The sequence below is a fragment of the Sminthopsis crassicaudata genome, chromosome X (assembly GCF_048593235.1).
Source record: "Sminthopsis crassicaudata isolate SCR6 chromosome X, ASM4859323v1, whole genome shotgun sequence".
NCBI lineage: Eukaryota > Metazoa > Chordata > Mammalia > Dasyuromorphia > Dasyuridae > Sminthopsis > Sminthopsis crassicaudata.
In genome coordinates, this window is record NC_133623.1 from 39,361,091 (window position 1) to 39,368,983 (window position 7,893).

At 36.5% G+C, this 7,893-nt stretch overlaps 1 pseudogene; it reads left to right on the forward strand.

Annotated features, from left to right (window-relative positions):
- The first annotated feature begins 731 nt into the window (after positions 1-731).
- LOC141549011 (lysosomal cholesterol signaling protein-like) lies at positions 732-2,572 on the forward strand (annotated as a pseudogene).
- Positions 2,573-7,893: the final 5,321 nt, after the last annotated feature.

A 7,893-nucleotide genomic window follows, 5' to 3' on the forward strand; every position in this document is an offset into this window, starting at 1 on the left:
ATAAAACAGACCAATGTCTAATGTGGCTTCTTGAATCAGATTAAAGAAGGAGAGGCTACTGCATGTTTTCATACTCTTCACTCTGAGTCTCCAAGGACTACATTTCATCCTCAAGAGTTTTAGCGGGGGGGGGGGGGGGGGGGGGGGGAGGGGGGAAGGGGGGACACAGCTAGGGGGCGCAGTGGATAGAGCACCAGCCTTGAATTCAGGAGGACCAGAGTTCAAATGTGATCTCAGATACTTGCCACTTCCTAGCCGGTATAGTTTACTGACAGAAAAATGAATTCTTTTCATGACCTGACTTATGACCTGACTTCAAATGATCTCACTTCATCATTCAACATGATCAAGTCTTAGCCCACAACAATAGTATGATATTCAATTCTACTAGTAATTCCAGCCTTGGTAGAATACTTTAGATGAAAAATGTTATCTACCTCTAGAGAAAGAACTGATGGAATCTGAATGAAGATCAAATCATTTTTTGTACTTTTAAATTTTTTCTTGATATTTTCATTAGGTGGAGGAGGTATGTGTTTTCTTTCACAACATGGCTAATTTGGAAATATGTTTTGCATGACTACATGTATAACTGATAAATTACTTGCCTTCTCAATAAGGGAAAGGGGAGAGACAGTGGAAGAGAGTTAGGAACTCAAAATTTTTAAAAATGTTAAAATTGTTTTTACATGTAATTAGAAAAAAGCAAAAGATTTTAAAATTGCCCTGGTATAATCCCTTGTGGATACAGAGCAGAAAGGGCCTACATTATCACATCAACCTAGGTCAAAGGACTAGGGACTTTTGTTTTGCCATTTCACACTTCTAGCTTTATTACTAAAAACATGATTATATTTAATTTTTCACTATAAATTAGTCCTTCTTTTAGAGTATCTTAATTGCCAAAGTCTCTGTATTTTTTATTGTGCATATGTTAATATTATCCCCTGCCTGTCCTGGCAGCCAGTTTGATAAAGGTGGATTCTTCCCTATTTTTGCTACACAAAGTAATGACTTTGCATTGAAATATCTTATAGTTGAAGCTTTATATCTATTCGTCCAGAATATTATAAGTACATTTATTTGATGGCTCCATTATCTCTTATGTTTGTAAACCTATAGGATTTATCTTTTATGAGATCCAAAAATAGAAAGAGAATTAATTTGCATCTCAGAATTAAGTATAAGTACTTGGATTTGGACTTCTGCATGTATTGTAAAAAAGAACACAACAGTATTTATGTTCGTCATTGGAATTGCCTTCAATCTTAATCTTAGCAGGAACATGTTAGTTTATTTCTAAAATTTTCCAGTTAGATTTGGGAGTTCTTTTTCTGGCTCAGCCCCATTTTATCTTGCTCTCACAACACGGGACAAATAAAGAAACTGAAGAAAACTGCATTTGTTGCAATAATTTTGCTAATCAAACCTAAACTCCTGATGATGCTACCTCTGTGTAGAGAAATGGTGGAGTTCATGAATAAGATCTTGAATAAGACACTAGCTTATCAAATGATCAAATTATGCATTTTTATATAGAGTCTTCCAGTAGCACTCGGAGTGGATAGTTGAGATTACAACCCCAAGAAATGGTGATAAACACTTTTGTGTCAGCTCATATGTGTTTCTGCTTGCTTACTGACCATTCCCTCCACAGATCCAAAGCAATGGCCCATGCTATCCAGAATGTTAGCTTTGATATAAGTATTGTCAGTTTGGTCTCCCTGACTCTCTTCCTGTTCTACTTCTGAGTCAGAAATATTAACAGCATCTTCATCTGATAACAACTAATTTGCTCAATGCCAGTCTACTGTCTGGGAATGGTGATGTGGAATTTTGTTTAGGAGAAAAATTTTGCCGAACAAATTCTGGCATTTCTTCTGTTATATATAGTTCCCTCTATAGCACTTACCTAGAGGTGAAGTTTCTATCAGTTTCTTTCTTTCTGTCGAAGAAGAAAGAGGCAATACAGATTCTTGTAGGAATTTGGATGGAGAATTCTTGTCCTTTTCATGGGTACTGTTTTGATAGCTAGAAAACATAATGGTGATAGCATTAATTCTGACTTTTTATGGGAAAGATCAGATGATCATCACAACAGTCACCCTGTTTCATAGCATATTGGTATGTAGCATGCCACTCACATATTAGCTAGAGTACACAAGAAGGAAACTGTAAGGGATTGGATCATCATTCTCAGAAGACTGCTATTAAGGAAATTCCAATGATAATAAAAGAACCAAAACCTTTTACAAGTTCTATTACCAAAAAAAAAAAAAAAAAAAAAAACCTCCTGTTGATGTTCCTTAGGCAATGCTGATTTGTACCATTCCATAACAGAATCGATAGCAAATACCAGTCCAGTTGAAACCCTAGCTCCATCTATGGGGACACATGAGCATTTGGTGAATCAGTGTAATTCTCAGAGTTGCATATTAGCTCAGGAAGAACAGTTTCTACAGAATGGAGACAAACAACTGGCTAGACATATGTTGCTGTCTTTACTATTTATTGTCAGCTTACTTGCTAATCTTGTTTGTGTTGGCTGTTCAATCATGAACCTGGCTCATAGTCAGTGGATAGAGCACTGAATTGGGAGTCAGAATATCTGAGTTCAAATCCAGGCTCAGATACTTACTAGATACTCAGATACAGATATTGTAACCTTGGGAAAATCACTGAATCTCTGCTTGCTTCAGTTCCCTCATGTGTAAAATGGGGATAATATGAACACCTACTTTAGAGGGTTGTCGAGAGGATCAAATGAGAAAATAAAAAGCATTCAGGGCATGGTAGGTGGCATACAGTAAGCACTATATAAATGTTACTGATTATTATTATTAGAGTATATGTTGAACAACAGTTTTTTGTACTATCTTTAAATTTTGACCAAAAGTTTTATTTCCTTTGGAACTTTGGGTTATGCAAATATTTAATCATTCTGTCCTTCAAAAGAATTCCTGTAGAATAATAAAGAAATAGCAGAAAATGGATCATCACCTATTCGGGAGGAAATCAGAATGACCAAGTCACCAGTTTGTCCATTATCACCTTGATCTCTTCGTGAGAAGTATTGCCAAGGAAAGAAGGAGCGTTGCAAAGATTTCTAATGAGATTTTCTGTGGCTGTGACCTGGTGAACTGGTTAATTATAGTTGGCCTTGTTTCTGATCCTGGTGAATTTGTGCTTTATAAAGACGGGCTTTTTTTAATAAGAAAGAATTGTCCATCATATTCCAATGAAAATTAATTTGAGAATGAATATTTGTTCTATTGATTTCTTCAGTACAACCCCACAGGGAGTCCTCTAGGCACTAATTCAGGTAAATTCTCACAGGACAAACAGAAATTAAGTACTCATCCTCTACTTTTCTTCCAAACCTAAAATATGTGGATATAGAACACAAAAGGAAACTTTATCAAATACCAAAACAATTTCCCAACTATTTCATTATTATCGTCATCACTATTATTAAGCGCCTCTTGAATAAAATAATCACAAATTAAGGCAAAAAAATTTTAGTGACTGATTTGGATGCAATTGTTTAAAACAATTTTAATATTCAAGACATTGCTATAAAGTACAGAATCTTGCAATTGGATATCAAGCAGTAAAATGATCTCACGATTATTGTATACATTGCACTTCATGGAAAGACTTTGAAAACCATTTAATTAAGAAATCTTCCTAATTTTCAATTACAATTCCTCCGCAATTTCTTACCAAGTGATACTCATTCAATCCAGGAACACAATAAGTTTGTTTTTAAAGTCCAGTTATTCTGGTTTTTCCATCAAAAGGTGGAGGCTAAACTCCATAAACCTCTAACAGTAGTTAAAATATTCTAGTCTGTAATTTTTCTTGGGTTTATTGCAATTGGAGCTGTTTAACTTACATTAGACCAACAAAATTACTACCATAATTGTGATATATTTATAATTTTACACATTTCAGCTCAGAAAAAAGTTTGTATATTTTATCTGAACCACTGTTCCAGGAAATTAAGAAAAAAAAGTGATTCAATTCAATAATTATCTATCCTGTTTTTTACTATGTGCTAAATTCATTTAAATCTAGTTGCTAGATACTAGGGAGATAAAGATTAAAATCAAAGTCTTTTACATATTTTAACTATTTTTAAAGCTGAAACTAATGTGATATTATAAATTTTCAAATTTACTTTCTGGCATGCTCATTTCTAAGAATCTATAAATGTGTTATTCATACTGTGTACAGTTATGAAAAATTATTCCTGGTTCAAAACTGGTGAAAAAAATTGGAGAAAAAAAGATGATCACGTAATTTTTGAGTTGAAGTTTTATGAAAAAAATTAGAATTAGAGGGTCATGTAATAATTTGTATTACTCAGTATTCAAGGTGCTTTATTTCATAAATTTTACACTTAATTACTTTTAAAAGTGTCTAGAAAACATTATGCCCAAGTTTGCCTTACTTTTTAAGCTCTATTTACTGACAAACTTCTAAGTTAAATTTAGTCTGTCTGCTGTTTAACTTAAAATGCTTAGAAAGTTACTTTGTATTTAACTGCATCTAACTTCCATATAAATGAGACAGTTTTTTTGTTTTCTACTTGGAGCCTTATTTTTTAAAAAGTAGATAAAGCTAATTTTCAAATCTGTAAGTTAAAAAATGTGAAACCCTAGTGTACTTAATAATAATAAACCTAAATACTTTTCAACAACATTTGTTTTCAATATGTTTGAGGGGGTTGAAGTTTTGCTTGTTAATTTGTCATCTTGGTGAGGAAAGCTTAGTTTTTTACATTCTAATTATGTGACTGTCTTAATAATGCTCAGGAGTTTATATTGACTTTAAGCTTAGATATCTTTTTACCAGGAAGGACTGACTGACGGTTGCAGTAATTGAGATACCAAATCACATGCATGCAAGCATCCTAAATTTAAATTAAGAATCAATTGCTTTGCCTTTGTACATGTCACTGAATAAGTTCTCTCACACAAAGGGAAGCAGAAAACCATCTGTATCTTTTAGCTCAGAAAGTACTGACAGAAAACTGTTGATCATTGCAATCCACAGGTCTGGTTAATGAAGTACTTTTGTTATGTTGAAATATTTTTAGAATTAAGGATATGTCAGTGTTATTGCATGAAAATATCTCTGTACCTGTGACCTCAATAACACAAGTTTTTCAATAAAACCGTTCTTTTAACTTGTGATGGAAAAAAAAACAAGGTAACACATTTTTAGGGGACTCAGCATAGCTCTATGGTGTCCTCCAGCTACATTTAGAAGCAAATGAATAGGAGCAAAGGAATAGGATGATGGGAATAATCCATGTTTGAGCTTTGGTAAAGCATGTTTGGTGATATTAAAAGGGAGGGTAAGGGGCTTACAAATAGAAGAAAGTATGGAATTGAATTAGTTCATCAATAAGTTGAAGGAAGAAAGGGAGAAGAGTAAATAGTCAATGTAAGGAAGATGGCCTGAGAAAGAAATAAAGGATGAAGAGAATGGAGGTGATAGTGAAACCCCTCAGATCATTTCTACTCCTATGTGATGTTCCCTCTACAGGTAGGGTTTAGCCAATGAGATATCTTCTTAGAGGGGAAGGTCTACTTAATCCTTTGTCTTTTGCAAAGCAAAAAGCAGTTTTCCTACTAACCTCCCCAGCTCCTCCAAAATCAATCACTGAGAGCAGGACCTCTTCACACATTACAAAACTGGGACATCATAGAGTCAACACTTAGAACACTTCTCAACTGGCCTGAATAAGAATGAGTTTTTTATTCAACTTTGCTGACTCCTTAAACAAAGCGTAAGCTCCAAAATGTTCCTTTTTCTTCTAGCACCTCTGAATAGATGGTTCAAGGAGGCCCTAGTATTAAATATGGCAAGTGATATTAGCTCCTTAAGGCAAGTGACATTCTTTTATCTCTTCTACCTAGCCTCAGGAAGTTCTAATCCAAGTCCACTTAACAAAGATTATTGTGAGCAGCCCAGGCTGCTTAATATAAGTGGCAGAAATGCAGATGTCAGGGAGCACTCAGTACCTAAGTCTCCCCAAAGCTCTCCAACAAGTGAAGAGGAAGGTACCAGGGCCAGTCCTGACATCATAGTGCAATGGGGTGTACAGAAATGGCATCAAGGAGTTGCCTGGAAGACCCAGTTGGCTGGAATAGCAGGAACTCCTAATGGTGGATATGGGAAACACTGATGCTGCAGTTATTTCCATAAGAGGTTATGGGTGATCAAAAGAAGGTGAAGGTTCCATTCCCCTTCAAGTTTATAGTGGAAGGCTATCGTGTGGTTATCGGTGTGGGATAAAATAAAGGAATACTGTAACCCCTTCCTATGTTTTCAGCTGACACACTTACACTTGTAAGGCTCCTGAGCCTCAACTAGCAGCAACTCCAAGAATCTATCTCTCTCCATGTACATTAGGGGACTCTGAAAGGAAGCAGAGAATTATCAGTATGGGCTGTGATGTGTCTAGGCCTCTAACCAATACCAGCGTTACCTGGCACTGGAGAAAAGAGAAAGGCAGAGCACCTGCTAGGTGTAGCCACTTCTGGGAGCCTGAGCACAATTCTGGTATAGTGCTTCACTGCTGCTCATTTTCTGGGATAAGCTGCTCCCTTTCCACTGATGTTAGTGGCAGTTGGCCAGGGCACCTCATGCTAGGAGGCAGAGTACCCAGAACAGCTACGGAAGCAGTGTGACTAAGTTCTGGAGCTGATTCCCTTACCACCAGGCCCTACCAGCACAGTAGTAACATTTGGACCCAGACACATCAGGGTATTCTCAGATTCCACTAACTATTCCCCTTCAGCTAAGCCTATTTCCACTTGGTTCTCCTCCTGCTGGGGTCCTTCAGAGCCCTTTGGACCCACAGCTGCTAAATTTCTTGATAGGTTTTGAGACAGAAGAGACTTAAGAAGTCTAGTGCAACTCCCTCATGTTACAGAGGAAAAAACTGAGCTCAGGGAGGTTAAATGATTTGTCCAAGATTACATGGGTAGTGGCAGTTAAAATTCAGGTCTTCTTTCTCCAAATCCAGCATTCTTTCCACTATGCCACACCAAATAAATGTTCTTGAATTCTCGAGTTATTTAATCACACTCAATTTCATGAGCCTTTTAGGATAGATTGAGCTGAAGATGAAACTTCCAAATCAATACAAGAAGAAATGGCATTTATTAATCCTTTACCACACTAAGTATTCAGAGATACAATGGTATAGTCACTCTCTGCTACTGTGGAACTTGAGGTTATACGGAATGACAAGACAAGGGTGTCCATGGGATATCTGAGTGAGAACAGAAATGGACAGAGGGGATCCCAGGGATTCCTTAGTCAGATAGGGAGACTTTTATTCTAATCATATACGATATCTATATCTTTACCATCAAAGAATGGGCTAGTTCCTAAGACTTGAGAAAACTCAAGGAAAGAAGTCAATACGATATCAGAGAATTTTTTTTCACCTACCAAAGAAAGGCCTTCCCACCAACACCCATTCACCAGCAGGCTTCTCTCAGGAGGTAAAATCAGAAGTGAAACTGTTCTCTTACTAGAGCTTTTCAAGAAGAAGCTGAATCACCAGTATTAGAGTTTTCCAGCACAGGTTAGATTAGATGGACTCTGGGATCCTTTCCAGCTCTGCAATTCTGTGATTCCCATTGCTCACCAGGAATATTCTCCCTCAGACATCTACCTATCTGCTTCTTCCTTCAGGGTCCCGCCATTCTTGGTTTCTCTAGCCCCAAATGCTGAATCTTCTTGCAACTCACAGCACTCACTTCCTGCCACTACTCATTTCATTTCTTTGCAATTCAATGGTTTCATAGGTGTTTGTCTTGTTATCCTAGGGAGACTAAACATTTCTAGAAATTAAGTTTAAAGGAAACACAG